Source organism: Phalaenopsis equestris, unplaced genomic scaffold (genome assembly GCF_001263595.1).
Source record: "Phalaenopsis equestris unplaced genomic scaffold, ASM126359v1 Scaffold000938, whole genome shotgun sequence".
NCBI lineage: Eukaryota > Viridiplantae > Streptophyta > Magnoliopsida > Asparagales > Orchidaceae > Phalaenopsis > Phalaenopsis equestris.
Window position 1 is genome coordinate 1,301,563 of NW_018165377.1, and position 17,407 is coordinate 1,318,969.

Below are 17,407 nucleotides of genomic sequence, written 5' to 3' on the forward strand. Positions count from 1 at the left end.
AACACCATATATGAAAACAAGTTTACAAACAAAAGAAATAAAAAATACAACTTATCTCACAATTCTTCCCAAGCAAATCCCTAGAAGTTCTCTCCAAGCCTTTCTCTCTTTACAATCTCTCCCAATTCTCTCTTAGAAGTGTAATGAAGAAGAAATCTCTCACTTTCCCTCTCCTCTTACAACCCTAGAAGAAAATCTCCTCCTTTCTCTCTCTAACTCACGCCTCTCTCTCTCTCTAACTTTTCGTCCCCCCTTCTAGTCTCTCTAGGGGTTCTCTTTTATTAGTTGGTTCTCTCTTCTCAAGTGAATCTCAATTCCCTCTAAAATGCAAAAGTCAGAACTTTGAATTTCAAAAGATGTGCCTCTTTGATCCAAGAGTCAAATCCCTTCAAATTGGAACCTTTCAAAGTGTCCACATGCATTGAATAACTCCATGGTGTGCTTAGAACAAGTGTCCCTTTGAAAATGTGCGCAAAATTTGTCTTGAACCTCCTTAATTTGAAAAAGTCGCATTTGGCGCATCATCCGCCTTTTTTTTGGATTTTAGCGCATGATGCGCCAAACCCCAAAATTGGCTGTTTTTGTTCCAAATTTCTCTTTCTTTACCATTTTTTCTCCAAATGCCTAAAAATGAAACACCTTCAAATAAAACACAAAAATACCCTTCTTTAAAGTGTAATATAAAAAAAAAAGACATAAAAAGGGTACTGAAAATAATATTTTATTTTTGTGGATCAATCACCAGCAACAACTAGGCAAAAACTTGACTTTAAAGCAAATAAGAATACATATATTATATTTAAATATGGGATACTACGCAAGTATACGCATCATTATCAAGTAATATAATACTTTTTGATTAAGCCCCAAATCTCGAACCCACAGAGACAATAAATAATATGCAACTAAAATCAGAAGAAATTAGATAACAAATTCTATTTAGCAAAAAATTCTTACTTAAACTAGAGATGCTATAATAGGAATGAAAATTCGATTCTTTTGTAATTTTTTATAATTGAAAGTAAAATAAACAAATAACTAAATTTAACTAGATATTTGTAAGATAAATGCAATATAATTAAAATATCTTTTTCCTTATCATGATTTAGTAACAAGTATAGGAATTCTATTGTGAAAGTATTCAAATTGTATTCTACCAAATAGGAGGAATAATATTCCTTACCCTTATTAGAGATGCTATAAAGAACATTGACTAATTTAAAGTTTGAATAGTCTTGAAGATGGATTAGGTAGAAAATATAATAGCTCTCACTCTAGAGTTCCATTCTCACTCTAGAGTTCCATCACTCTAGAGTTCCATCTTCTCCCTCCACATGGGGGCTAACATCTCGTATCAAAACCTAAAATTATAAACCAAATTGGGGCTTTAGCCTGTCACTCTATGCCCTCTAATTCTACACTCTTTAAAGTTTATTTTCTTATTTATTTACACTTAATCATATGAATTTCATTCTCATCCATACAGTCTCATATGGTTCTCACCATTTGTTGATTGAGACAATACCATCTCAGATCTTACATGTTATCACAACTAATATTAACATCTTAATTGGCAAAATCAAGAAGTAAATGAAGTACAAGATTTAAAATCATCACAACTTCTTCCAACATTAAAGACCAATACTTCACACAACTTCTATACAATATTTAATCACTTATCAGTTTAAGGAAAATATACAGAAAACTACTCAGAATTCAAAGAGAAAACAAAACCACACTTAAGTTTGAAAGTAGAAATCATGCAAAAAACAAGAAGTCTAAATTAAAACCAAATGTAGTCACAACGATAATAAATTGTCTCAAATCCTCTCCACCAAAGTCTTGAAGTTCCTTTAAATCTCTTCCTTCACTTATAATACAAACTTAAAATAAAAAAGAAAGTGGAGGCGACGGCTATGAGCAACGACGGCAGCAGGTAGGTGACTGAACTGAGTTTGACAATGATGGATGATGGCTCTCTTCCTCTTCAGTTTAAGTGTTCTTTCATAATTTTCCAAAGGGTGTCTTGGTATCTCTTCAAAACGTGTCCACATTCAATGAATCTTCTAGAAGTTGCCTCTTTTTCAAAAGCCAAATAAATGAATTTTCGTGTCCATTAACTATTTCCCACATTTTCACCAGGGGTTGCTTCAAACACTTCTTCAAAAATTTAACCAAATTCATTGAATCTTCAAGTAACTACTTCTAGCACTTAAGCGAGAGGTACTAGGCGTTTAGGCGCAACCTTCTCTATTTCACTGACATGTAAGCGCTAGTTCTGCGCACTTAGGCGCCTCAGTTTAATTGCACACCTTCTTCATTTTTGCTTCAAATTTGATCCTTTTTCAGTCCTTTCACCATTTTTCATCTATTTGATTGTACCTAATAGAAAAAAACACAATACCTTCTATTAAAGTGCAATATCTCAAAAAATAGGTATAAAATTGTGTACTTAAAAACTATATATTTTAGGTGTATCAAAATCCCCCAAACATAAAATGTTACTTCACCTCAAGTGACGGTGATACGCCTAAAATATATTCAATTTTTCATATATTTTTAATGTCTATATTTGGTAATGTTCAATGATATTGCATTTTAAAGGAAGATATTTTGTATATTTTTGGTTTTAGGTACAAGAAATGGAGTTTTGGAGAAAAAGAAGTAAAAACTGTGCAATTTGGAGCAAAAACAAGCAAGAAAGAAAATTTTATCCTGACACGTTTTGATATGTCTTTCTATGCTTTTTCTCTTTTAAACTTCTCACATATTTGTGAATGAAATTACACTTTAAAGGAAGGTTATTCTTATGCTTATTTTATAGGTCTATATGTTAGGAATGCAATGCAACTGAAATGCGGAGGAAGCTAAAATGGAGCCAAACGAAGCAAAATGGTGGAGCTACTCAGGGTGGTCCCCGACGGCGCTAGAACCGACACTGACAGCACCAGAGTGCAGAGAGCAACGTGAAAATGGCGCCGATGATGCCCAAAATGGTGCCGACAGCACTCGAGACAGTTTTGACACAATGCTAGGCAAACTTCTAAAAGATTCAATGTATTTGGATGCTTTTTGGAAGGTTGCTTGAGGCATCTAATGGGAAAATCATCCCAACACTATAATAGAGTGCTTTTATGTCAAAAAAGGTGGTGTGTGTGAGTGTAAAAATGTGGAGAATGTTTAGAGATTTTATAATAGGAGTAGAAATGTAGATTTCTATATTTTTAGAGAGATTGGTGAGGGGATTTTGAGAGAATCTATAAGAGAAAGTTCTAACATTGCACGGATTAACGGGAGGCTTTGTGGGAGAGATTTTCATCTTTCTTTCTTTCTTTCATCATCTTTCTTTCAAAGGGAAAAAACTAAGTACTGTGTTCTTCATTATCTTATGATTTTGTAAACACTTATCTAGTGGATTTGCTTTGACAAAATGAATTTTTCCATTATGTTTTCTTCATGCATTATGATGTATTTTTCTTACTCTTTCTTCTTATTAGGAAATAGTGGCATGAGAGAATTATGCCATTGTTTTCTTTTTACTTTTCTTTTGCAATGAGTAGGATTCATGTTTAGGATTTTTTGATGCATGCTAGAAGATGTTTTAATTATAAATGTGATGATTTTCACTTGCACTTTATTTATATTACAATAAAGGCCTGTTATAGTGTTAAAATTTGTTGTAATTGCATTAAAACCCGAGAGGGCAGTGTAATTCTCAACAAAGTGAAACCACATTCAAATTCCATGGATGGTGAAGTTCATGGGGGTTGGATGTAAATAAATAGAGAAAAATATACTTTGATGGGCTATACTTTGATGGGCGTAGAATTGGAGATTTTCGGGTGACAGACTAAAATCCCCAATTTGGTCATATTGTTTGGAAACTAAAACGAGCACTTCAGGCAAAGGGAAGTGGGAGCTCTAGAGTGAGAGCTAGTATCCTCCCAGCCTAACCACATATTTAGGGACTAAACTTAGGATTAACCAATGTTTTTTATAGCACTCGGAAAAGGGTAAAGAATAGGATTGCTCCTATTTAGCACATACAATATTTAATGTTTCTTATTCCTTTACATTATTCAACTCACTACATAAGAATAGTAGTTTTTAACATCTCTAAATTATCCAAACCAATCATCCAAAAAGGGGTTATCATTAGAATTAACATTAGTATTAAGGAATAGTTATTATCATTACATTTAATTACATTTAACATTTGATTTAACATTTGCATTTAGGAGTAGTTGTTAAATAAAACACCATTTTAATCGACATTCCAATCTAAGGCCTGATAGTAGTAGACTAGAACTTTAACTAAGGACCTCTATTACTTGAGCGATACATATACTGGACTCCATTAGAGCCCTGTATTACTTGAGCGATACATATACTTGCATTTATATCATTGTGACTATATATAATATATAAAATTATTAATAAAAAAAATAAAGTCCGCATCAAGTTTTTGGCGTCGTTGCTAGAGATTAAAATCTTGAAGTAGTGGTGTCAACTTCATGAAGCATAACATATAAAAAAGTCGCATCAGACACTCCAATCTTTCAAAACCAAAATAAGTAGATTATGTAATATGAGTTTCATTAGGATATTCTAAATATTTGATCTAGAAATATATTAGTCCAATTTAGAAAAAAAAACATAGTTCATGAGACCAACTTAGAGTTTAGAAATTTTTAATGTAAAGAAGTCTGAAAAAAATGAGCTTCCATCTAGTTCAGAAATATTGTAAATTATCCAAATATAGAGTTCAGGCATTCTATCTTCTCTACTTAAGAATTTTTATTAAGAATAATTATACTTACTATATTATACCCTTAAGCTTAAGAGCTTCTCAAGTCTTATACTTTAAAAAGATTAGATGTAGAACCAATTTTTGATTAGGCACTAATCCTCAAGCCTCTCCTCCCCATTTTTTTTGTTAAGGTGAGGATTACTATATCTAGATATGCCTTTAATGATAAAGCAAAGTTTTGATATAAATCTTTTACTTAAAAATATAATAATAGTTTTGGAAATTATTTTTAATAAAAGAAATTTAAATATTGAAAAGGAATGTCTAACACTTCTAAAATTTTCAAAAATACAATTTTTTTCTACTAAAGATAGTTACAAATATTTATCATTTCCACAGTAAAAATTGTTAACTCTAAGTTTTTCTTCATTATTATAGGCTTTAACTAAATTCTTTTACTCATTTCTATACTCAAAATTTTACTTCTCTAATATAACTTCATATGCATAATCATTTTGTTTCAAATCAAAATCAAATTTATTTGTAGTACATTTGAGAAAAAATAAACTTTAAGTTTTTAGAAAATTTTCATCCCCACCCAAAACTAAAATTTTTAATAAGATAAAACATTTTAGTATCTTATTTATTTGTAGGCAGAAATGAAAACTAAAAATAACATGCTTACAAAAATTTTTACATTCTAAATAAACAAGTACAAAATTAAAAACAAGAGTAAAAATCTAATTGATCGAATTTAAATTTAATTTAAACATATAGAGATTCATTAGACTTCTATGCAGTGGAGTATAACATAAAAGCAAAAAAGCACACTTACAGACATTCACAACTGCATTATAAAGAAAATACCTGGTAGTAAATTGAAAATTTAAAACATAAAGTTCTTAAGAGAAAGTTAGTAATATTCTAAACCTACCCAAGATTTAGAATTAAGTTCAACACAGACTAACAAAATACACTAAACAATATTGTTATAATAATTACTACCATAGAAACAAAATATAACTACTGACAATAACATAAGTATATCACAACAATGTTTAATAAAATAAACCACAACAAAAGTAGTTGTCTCAACAAGTACAACTCCAAACAAAACAACAGTACAGTATAACTGTACCACAAAAAAGGTTTACAACAACAAAAAAATTAAACTACCATACTCAGTCTAATCTTCCTCCTCATCAGCATCACTATCGTCACTATGCAAAAAAGTTGTAAGCTCATATGATGGATATTCTTGGACTTGAAGGGAAAACTACACTTTCGTCACCTCTAATGAGGTTTTCCTGAGGTTTTCCAATGATTAGTGGAATTTCAACTCATAATCACAATGTCTCCTCATATATCCATTCATATGATCTACAAAATTTTCTAAATGTAATATTTTATCCACAATATAATTAATATTATCTAACATTCTTTGCAATAAATTTGACTGTGAATCAGATCCAAAATTCTGACCTTGTGATGTCGAATCACGTGAGGTAGAAGCACGAGATGTAGAGGCACTTAAACTACTAAAAAATCCACTTAGAACTACTAGAAAATCCACCTCTCCAACTAAAGATCGAGTGATGTGAATAAGACTTCACATTAAAACTTGTAATGGGCTTGAGTGGCTGCAATATCTCCTCTCAGCTATCAAATCTAACACTTGCCTGCTCGCATAAAGAAAAGATCAATGATGCGAATCCCAAACTTACAGTTGTAGCAATGACAACAGAAATGGTGTTAATTTCATAAAGCAGATCTCCAATATAAATGGACTTGAACTGCTGAATACAATGGTTCAAGATAGCTCTATCTCATATCACTTAGCTGAGGTGGTTGGTTAGTAGCGTACGAGCAGAAATAAAGTATAGTCACACCTTCAATGTGGCATCAAACATTGACATTGGGAAGTGACTCTTCTTTCATGAGTGATCTTCCACAATCCTCTTCCCACAGTCAATGATAATATAATCTCGTCCAACTCCTCCTTAGTCGGACTATAGTTTGAATAAAAACATAACATACTAGAGGGCAACTGGAAGAACTGGTTTATTAACTCTGGGAAGAAATACACTTGCTTTCCTCAAACCATGACCCTATCTTCCTTAACTTCAGCGAGATTCTTGTAGAATTCCCGAACAACAGAAATCACGGCCAAATCTTTTACTGCTCCACCCAAACTCTTAAAACACCTCTCAGGAACCAGTTTCCTTGACTGCATTGCATCGCTATATCTGTCCTGAGTTCTAGAACTAAAAAACTTGTTTGAATCAAAATGAGCTTTCCTTTTACTCCTCTTCATTCTGGGGCCATTTCTAAAAATCACAATAAATTCCAAATTCAACTTTAAATCATTATACTCAACTAGTAAAAGCTTAAAATATCAATTCTATGTATTTTCTAGAGATTTTGCTCAAATTTTCAACATGAATAGTGATTTTCGGTCAAATCCATAATGTGATCAAAATACATGGTGAAAATAAAAAATTTTTACATAGAATTAATGCTCTTACCTCAAGAAGATCAAATCTAACAAATTTGGCTTGAATCTAACAAGAAATCACCACTGAAGAGGTTGCCCTAGCTCTTAAAATCGCAAAAACCAAAGGTAGGAGATGAAGTTAGGGTAAAAATGGAGGTTTTTTAGCTCATAATTTCACTTTAAATCATTTGCGAACAAGTTTACGTGAACCAGCGCTTAAGCACAATTGGTTCAGCCCTTAGGTGCTTAGTCCTTGGATTAGCCAACATTTTAGCATGGGGTCTTGGCGTTTAGGCCCTAGTGCAAAAATTTTGATATTTTGTTTTTAAGTAAAACACACTTCTAGCCTAAGTCAACCACCCCTAAATGGTTTTATAAATTTTTTATAACTATTTTCTTCCCCTTCAACTCTCCTCTTTCTCAAGATTCACCAATCTTAACTAAATTGATTCAACACAAAATAACACCAAGTTTCACACAAATAAACACTTATATTAATTCACAAACAAATACAAACATTTACGATACATAAATTCTTAATTGAAAGATTCTTGGATGAGATAATTCCTAAGTAGAAACATTAAACAAACTTAACATTAAAAACACATAAGACAAACTTAACACTAACAAACAAACACTTAACACAAACAAACACTAAATAAAGAACTTAATTCCACTCTCCTCCACTCTCCCACTCTCCTTCCGGTGGAATGAATCCTGGCCTATCATTAGTCTCTCCTTGGGCATTTGGAATATAAATCTGATAGAACGAAGGGTGGTGAAGAACTCTAGTTGAGTCTTCTTCAATCCATTTGTTTTTCAAACACATAGCCTTGTCTGCTTCTTTAACAAAATTGGTATGACTAAATTACATATTAAGTTGCCATCCAATATGCTCCAAATGTACGTTAACTTTCATCACTTTTGCTTCAACTGAAGTCACATCAGCCTCAATTTTAGTGATTTTCTTTGCTATCCCTTCTATACTAACGGCTAGGAAATTGTTGTATAACTCTTGTGTACTCTAACTAATGAACTTCTTCTTCAAATCACTTTCTCAAGATGAAATCTTTCTTCTTCAAATCACTCTCCCCTTCTTCTTCAAATCACTCTCCCAAGATGACATGTTTCCAAGATCTCTCACTCTTCACTTAGAATTTAGGGTTAAAATCGAAGTGGGGTGAGAAATCTCTTCATTCTTTTTTATTTATAGACTCTAAACCTAGCCCAAAACTACTAGACATGTCCTCATACCACTAACCCACGATAAAACCTATAGAAATATAATTTAGCACGTTTAGTAAACTACCATGCTTAAGAGTTAAATGTTGGCGCTTAAACGCCAGTTCTTAATTTAGCACAGGTCAGCTTAACGTCCAAATACTCATTCTAACATGTCTAAGTCATCTATTAAAGTCCTAGAATCATTACTAAATTATTATATATTCAAAATACTAGCAAAATTTTCTAAATCAAACACAACAACATAACATTCAAAATAAAAACACATAGATAACTATGGGTTGCCTCCCACAACGCACTTAGTTTAATGTCATCAGCCCGATGTAACCAGCACTTATTATGGTTGACCCAATAACATAAGATCATTCAATTTAAGTTGATCCCCTAAAAAGTAAGGTTTCAACTTGTGACCATTCACTTAGAATATTTTCTCAGTTTTAGAATATTTAATATCCACAGCTCCATAAGGATAAACTTTTATGACGATAAACTTTTGATAAACTTTTATGACAACAAATGGGCCCATCCACCTGGACTTAAGTTTGCCTGAAAATAATCTTAACCTTGCATTATATATCAAAACTTGTTGCCCTGGCTCAAGATTTTTAATAAGATTCCTCTGATCATGCCACATCTTCATCTGTTCTTTATAAACTTTAGCACACTCATAAGATTCATTCCTTATTTCTTCAAGCACAATTAATTGCAATAGTCTTTTCTCACCAACATTCTTGAAATTATAATTAAATTCTTTAATAGCCCAATATGCTTTATGCTCAAGTTCAACTAGTATATAAGAAGTTTTCCCAAATATTAGCCAGTGTGGAGACATTCCTATAGGAGTTCAATATGCAGTTCTATATGCCCACGTATAGTAAAGTTTGACTGACCAATTCATTTTTATTGGATTCACAGATTTTTCAAATATTCTTTTAATTTCACGTTTGGATAAGTCAACCAAACCACTTGTCTGAGGATGATAAATAGTAGCAATTTGATGGTTGATTTGATATTTTTTTAATAATTTCTCCATCATTGCTTTTTTGAAATGACTTTTTCCATCAGTTATGATCACTCTCGACATCCCAAATCTATAAAATATGTTTGTTCTTAAAAACTTTGCAACACTTTGAGCATCACATCGAGGTAAAGCAACAACTTTTATCCATTTGGATACATAATCTACTCTATCAATATATATAAATTTTTGAAATATGGTATAAATGGTCTCATAAAATCTAATACCCAAACATCAAATATCTCAACTTCCAATACATAATTAAGGGGCATCTCATTTATCCTCAAAATATTGCCTACTCATTGACATTGATCATAAGTTTTGATATAAGTGTTAAATCTCTAAAGATTGTAGGCCAATAAAATCTAGATTGTAAAATTTTGTATGCTATTTTATCCAAAATGTCCCCCAAAATCAGAATTATGACATTTTTGGATAATTTCATAAAATTATTCTAAAGGCACACATTTTTGAATAATTAGATCCTTTCCTTGTTTATATAGAAATGGATCATCCCAAAAATAAGTTAGCTTCAGATAAAAATTTCCACTTCTTGTTGTATATCATTCCATAATGTAGAATATCACTAACAATAAAGTTCACAATGTCGACATACCATAGAACACTCCACTCATTAACACTGCATAATTATTCATCTGGAAAATGTTCATTAATTTATTTTTCAAAATAGCGTGGTTTTTCTAATTCAAACCTTGACAGATGATCAACAATTTGATTCTCAGCTCCCTTCCTCTCTACTATCTCAAAGTCAAATTCTTGCAAAAGAAGAATCCATTTTATCAGACTTGGTTTTGCATCCTTATTTTTCATTAAATATTTAATTTTAATAACAGAATGATCAGCAGAATGATCAGTATGCACAACATACTTAGTTCCAATTAAGTATGATCTGAATTTATCAAAAGCATATACTACTATTAATAACTCTATCTAAATTGTGGTATAATTAATTTGAGCTTCATTAAGAGTTCTACTAGCATAGTAAATTACTTTAAAAATCTTATCATGCTTTTTTTCCTAAAATAACTCCAATAGCATAATTTAATTCAAATGGTTTTTCCTAATCTGGTGAAACAATAATTGGTGCAGTGACTAATTTTTCTTTTATTAGCTCAAAAGCTTTTAAGCACTCCTTATCGAAATAAAAAATTACATCTTTTTCAAGAAAATGACATAGAGGCTTAGCAATTTTTAAAAATTTTTTAATATACCTCCTGTAAAATCCAGTATGTCTTAAAAAACTCCTAATTTCCCTCACACTTGTTGGGTAAGGTAAATTAGTGATCACTTGAATTTTTACAGGGTATACTTCCATACTATGTTCTAAACTCTAATGTCTTAAAACAGTTCCTCCTACTACAATAAATTTCATTTTTATTAGTTAAGGACTAAAATTTTTTCTACACAACGCTTAAGAACATTTGATAAATGTTCTAAACATGATTCAAATGAAGTTTCAAACACTGAAAAATCATCCATAAATACTTCAATTTCTTTTTCAATTAAATCACATAAAATAGTCATCATACATCTTTGAAATATAGTAGGGGCATTACATAAATCAAAGGGCATTCTTCTAAAAGCAAATGTACCATAAGGCTGGTAAAAATAATTTTCTCTTGATCCTTAGAAGGTATTTGTATTTGGTGATAACCAGCGTATTGATCCAAAAAATAAAAGTATTTATGCCCAGCTAGTCTATACAACATTTGATCTAAAAAGGGTTGTGGAAAATAATATTTTCAAGTGGCGAGATTTAATTTTCTATAATCAATGCATATTCAGCACTCTATGACTTGTCATGTTGGTATTAACTCATTATGTTTATTCATTGTCACAATCACTCCACCTTTCTTAGGAATGCAGTGAATCAGACTAATGCAATATTTGAAATAGGGTAGATAATTACAGTATCTAACCACTTTAAAATTTCTTTCTTAACAACTTCTTCCATAATAGGATTTAATCTCTTTTGAGGATCAGCCCTGGGTTTATAGTTCTCTTCCATATGAATTCTATGCATACAAATTGAAGGACTGATTCCTTTAATATCTGTAATTGTCCATCTAAATGCTTTCTTGTAATTCTTCAAAGTTTTCATTAAAATCCTTCTTCTATAGTTAATTTTGAGGTAATTATAATAGGTATTATTGAGGAATCACCTACAAAGGCATACTTTAAATGTTCAAGAAGTAGTTTCAACTCAAGTTCAGGAGGTTTTTCAATCAATGGACAAAAAGATTTATCTTTTTATGTCATGTCTAAAAATCTAAAAATTTATATAACATAATTTGAATCTTCCTCATAAAAATCTTTAAGTTGATCTAATTCCTCTTCTTTCTCGTGTTCCATCTCTTTCATTTCAGATTTATCTCCATAAGTTATTTTGAAATGACATTCACTCAGATATCTTATCACATCCATTATGTAGCATTCATCATCTTTACCTTCTCCAGGATCTTTCATTGATTTAGATATATTAAACGCAGTTGTCTGATCATTAATGCACATAGTTAATTCTCCTTTCTACACATCTATCATTGATCTTCCTGTAATTAGGAAAGTTCTCCTCAAAATGATAGGTATCTCCTTATCTTCCTCCATATCTAGCACAATGAAATCAATAGGGAAGATAAATTGATCGACTTTCACTAAGACATTATCTATAAATCCTTTAGGATTTGTTATTGAACGATCTGCTAACTGCAAAGTTACAGTAGTAGGGGATATTTCTCCTAATCCCAATCTTTTAATTTTAAATATTGATAATGGCATGTAATGGCATGAGGTTAATGCTTACACCTAAATCACATAAAGCTTTCTCGTATAAAATGTCTCCTATTGCACATGGAATTGTGAAGCTACTAGGGTCTTTAAGCTTTTCAGGAAGCTTTTTATGAATTATAGCACTACACTCCTCACTAAATGCAGTAGTCTCGTTATCTTCAAACTTCCTTTTCCTATTAAAAATATCCTTCATAAACTTCACATAGCTTGGCATTTGTTCTAAGACTTCAACAAATGAAATATTAATTGTAAGCTTCTTAAAGATTTTCAAAAAATTTGAAAATTGTTTATCCAACTTTTGTTGATGAAGTCTCCGAGGAAATGGAGGTGGTGGTTTTTTCAAGTCAATTTTAAATAGGGAAATATGTCTCTTTAAACCTTTCGGAGTGTTCTCTTTAGGCCCATCAATTTCTTTTCTCTCTTCTTCAATCTCTTTTTGAAGTCTACTTTCCAACTCTCCTCTTCTAAGTTGAACGGCTTTTACTTGCTCTTTATCCTAGTCTTTTGGATTTACTTTTATTTTACTAGGAAGTGTTCTTTAAGATCTATTACTTAATAAATTTATTATTTTTCCCAATTTATTCTCAATATTTCTAAATATAGCTCCTTGACTTTGTAACTGATTTCCCATTTATAACACCACTTCTTCTATAGACAACTTTTTCTCCTTGAATAATGGATTACTGTTAAAACCTGGAGGATAAGTTTGTCTATAATTACTATTCCCATGATTGTACTAGTTTCTCAATAGGTTTACTTGATTGTTCCCCCATTGTTGATTCTTACCACCCGAAGTATTGTTCCAGTTAAGTTACGATTGGTTTTCCAACATGGGTTATAATAGTTTGAATATGGTTTATTCTACTTGTTGTTTATGACATTCAAAGTTTTTAATGATACCTGAGAATCTACCATTTGGCCTATTGAATTCTCTTCAATCATTGAAATTGGTTGAGAAAAAATCATTTCAAATGAGAAAAAATCATTTGGTTGAGAAAAAATCATTTCAAATTGATCTAACTTCCTTAAAATTGTAGCAACTTGATTTGCTAACATTGCAAAAGCATCAAATCATGAATATTGGCTATTTTCTTAGGATATATCCTCTCAGAATGCCATTAAAAATTATTAGCTGCCATCTCTTCAATTAAAGCATAAGCGTCATAAAATGGTTTTGAACATCAATGAACCACCAGCAACGACATCGATAATAGATCTAAGAGATCCAACTATTCTATTGTAAAAATTTTGAATTATTAACCAATTTGGTTTAGCATGTTGTGAATACTTTCTCGGTAGTTCTTTAAATCATTCTGATGCTTCATAAATAGATTCCCCTTCAAACTAACAAAAAGATGTAATATCATTTAATATCATTTCAATAGATTCCCCTTCAAACTAACAAAAAGATGTAATATCATTTCTAAACTTCATAGTTTTTTATGGTGTAAAATATTTAGCAAGGAATTTTTGCACTAAATAACTCTAAGTTCAGATAGATCCAGGTGCTAACGAATGTAACCATATCTTAGCTTTATCCCTCTGTGAGAAAGGAAAAGGCCTAAGTCTTATAGCATCATCTAATATACCATCATATTTAAATGCAGCACATAATTCTAAAAAATTGGCAAGATGTAAATTTGGATCTTCAGTTGGTGCTCCCCCAAACTGATTTTTGATACCATTTGGATAATAACAGGTTTAAGTTCATATGAATTTGCAACTACAGTGCATTTTTGAATATTACAATGAAGTTCATCCATCGTAGGGTTTTTATAATCTCTTAAAGGTCTAATGATAAATTTCAGCATTTTGATTATTTTGATTTTTCATTTCTTGAAATTTTTTATTTTTTAAGTAATTTTGAGTTTTTAATATTTTCTAAGAGTTCTTTCTAATTCAGAATTTTAGGGCACTAGTCCTGTAGAACCTGAACTACACATACATTATTACGAAACACATAAATAAAAATCACACAAATAAGAACTTTATAAAAAATAACACTACAATATTCCTATAATAAATCTAAAAGTTTAAATAAGACTTTACAAAAATAGAAATTTGCTTTCTAAAAATTTCTTCAAAAATTTTGTATTTGTCCCCTGCAAAGGCGCAAAAAACTTAGTGTTGTACCTTCATATGTCAATGGGATTTATGCAATTATATTCTTGATTTTTTCCTTACTTATAATTCTTACTTTCCAACGGCGTCAAAAACTTGATCACCGGCAAAAACTAGGCAAAAACTTGACTACGAAGCAAAAAAACTTGACTACGTAGCAAATAAAAATACAATTAATATATTTAAATATGGGATACTACATAAGTATGCGTATTGTTGTCATGTAATATTGGATTTTTTTTATTAAGCCCCGAATATCATACCCACAGGAAAAATAAACAATATGCAACTAAAATTAGAAGAAATTAGATAACAAATTCTACTTAGCAAAATATTCTTACTCAATTCTTACTCAAACTGTATTCTTACTCAAACTGTAGATGCTATAATAGGAATGAAAATTCTATTCTTTTTGTAATTTTTGATAATTGAAAGTAAAATAAACAACTAACTAAATTTAACTAGATAATTATAAATTGAAGGCAATATAATTAAAATATCTTTTTCCTTATCATGTTTTAGTAACAAATATAAGAATCCTATTGTGAAAGCATTCAAATTATGTTATGCCACATAGGAGCAATAATATTCTTTATCCTTACCAGAGATGTTATAAAGAACATTGGTTAATTTGAAGTTTGAGTAGTCTTGAAGAAGGGTTAGGTAGGGAAGATACTAGCTCTCATTCTAGAGTTCCCTCTTCTCCCTCCACCTGGGGACGAACATCTCATATCAAAACCTAAAACAATAAACCAAATTAGGGGCTTTAGCATGTCACTGTAATTTCTCTAATTCTATACCGTTTAAAGTTTATTTCGCTATTTATTTGCACTCAATCATATTAATTTCATTCTCATCCATCAAATCTCATGTGATTCTTATCATTTTTTTTACTGAGACAATATCATCTCAGATCTTACATATTCTCACAATAGGTACTAACATCTTATTTGGCCAAATAAATAAGTAAATGAAGTACAAGTTTAAAATCATCACAGCTTCTTCCAACATTAAAGACTAATACTTCACAAAACCTCCATCCAATACTTAATCACTTACCAGTTTAAAGAAAAAGATAAAGAAAACCTACTCAAAACTCATGGAGAAAACACAACCACACTTAAGTTTGAAAGTAGAAATCATGAAAACAAACAAGAAGTTTAAATTAAAACCAAAAAATTAAAACCAAATGTAGTCACAAAGATAATAACTTATCTCAAATCCTCTCCACCAAAGTCTTGAAATTCCTTCTTCCTTCACTTACAATACAAACTACAACTTAAATTTAAAAAAAAATGGCAGCGGCGACAGCCTGTCGGTGACTGAAATGAGTTTGGAGATGATGGATGATGGCTCTCTTCCTTTCAATCCTTCTTCAATCCAAGTCTTCTTTTATAATTTTACAAATGATGCCTTTATATCTCCTCAAACTGTGTCCACATTTTATGAATCTTTCAAGAGTTGTCTCCTTTCAAAATCCAATTGAATGTATTTTTGTGTCCATTAACTATTTCACACGTTTTCACCAAAGGTCGATTCAAACACCTCTTCAAAAATTGGTCCAAATTCATTGAATAATCAAGTAATTACTTTTGGTGCTTACGCATCTCAGTTCAGTTGAACACTTTCTTCATTTTTTCTCCAAATTTGATTTTTTTCCACTCCTTTCACCATTTTTCATCTATTTGATTGTACCTGAAAGAAAAACACAAAAATACATTTCATTAAAGTGTAATATCTCAAAAAATAGGTATAAAAATTTGTACCTAAAGACTATATATTTTAGGGGTATCAGGTTTATAAGTAGTTGTCATTATACTCACAATAAGATGATTAAATGTACTGTTCTTACACTACCACAAGATCATGAATGATATTGTTCAAGTTTGGGAAAAAATATTCTTATCTCAAAATTTTAATATTGTGTTGCATTAATTTTATGAAGTCAAGGAACTTGCTTGTCATATTTTTCTTACTGTGCGTGAACACGAGAAGCATCCTTTCCCTGATATAAGAGATAAAAATCAAACATAGATTTTTTTTTTGTTTCATCTAAATTAATGATATAGGGGTTATTTTGAGTTATCCTTAGCACAGATTGATCAACAATAGTGTTCTCTCTCAATTGTATTAGGGACTAAACATAATAAAATAAAGGATAAACATTTCTAATGCAATAAAAGAAGTCTGATGCTCTTATCCCCACCTCTAACAGTCGTTATTACCTCTTAAAACAATCCACAATCTTGACAAGCATCCCAACTCCAACGTGCTTTTGATGAGTCCTCAACATGCATGCTTTCTTGATAATAATTAAGAAAAAAATAATGTTCATTCAATCATTTTTTTCAAATCATCAAAATAATTTAGTGAAAACAAAGTTAATTTCATTAAGAATACAAAGATAAGATCTATCTAAAATATTACGCACGTCATTCATTTGTGTGATCACCATTGAAATTCAAACATGACTGTCGGCGTTATTTCGGGGATGGTTTGTGGGGTTGCCCGTAAGAAGTTGTCGGTCGCTGAAATCAAAATCCCGTCGCCCGCTTCGGAAGGACGTTGAAGTATGAAATCAAACTGACCCTATATTTTTCATAGTTTAAAATGAAAGAGCACTGTACCTAAAATTATGTATTCATCTCGAAGGATAAACACAAGAATTGAGGATGAGGCTCGATCAAATAAACTAAGGAAAGTATGACGTCCGTTTGGTCTGCGAAACCTTTGTATTTACCGACAAGTTCCCCTATTTAATATAAGAGATTAAATAGGGTTTATATTAAGCTGGGTTCGGACATGCTTCCTATAAGGGCAAGCCCCTATAGTTAATTACATCTTAAATGACCAAAGTCACTTAAGAAGACTCTCGATAAAAATCAAGAAAAAATATCTTCAAGGAATTTCAAAGCGTAGGACTCTTCAACGAAATTAGACATGGAGGTGTGCAAGGGGTGGTTCAAATTTGGAA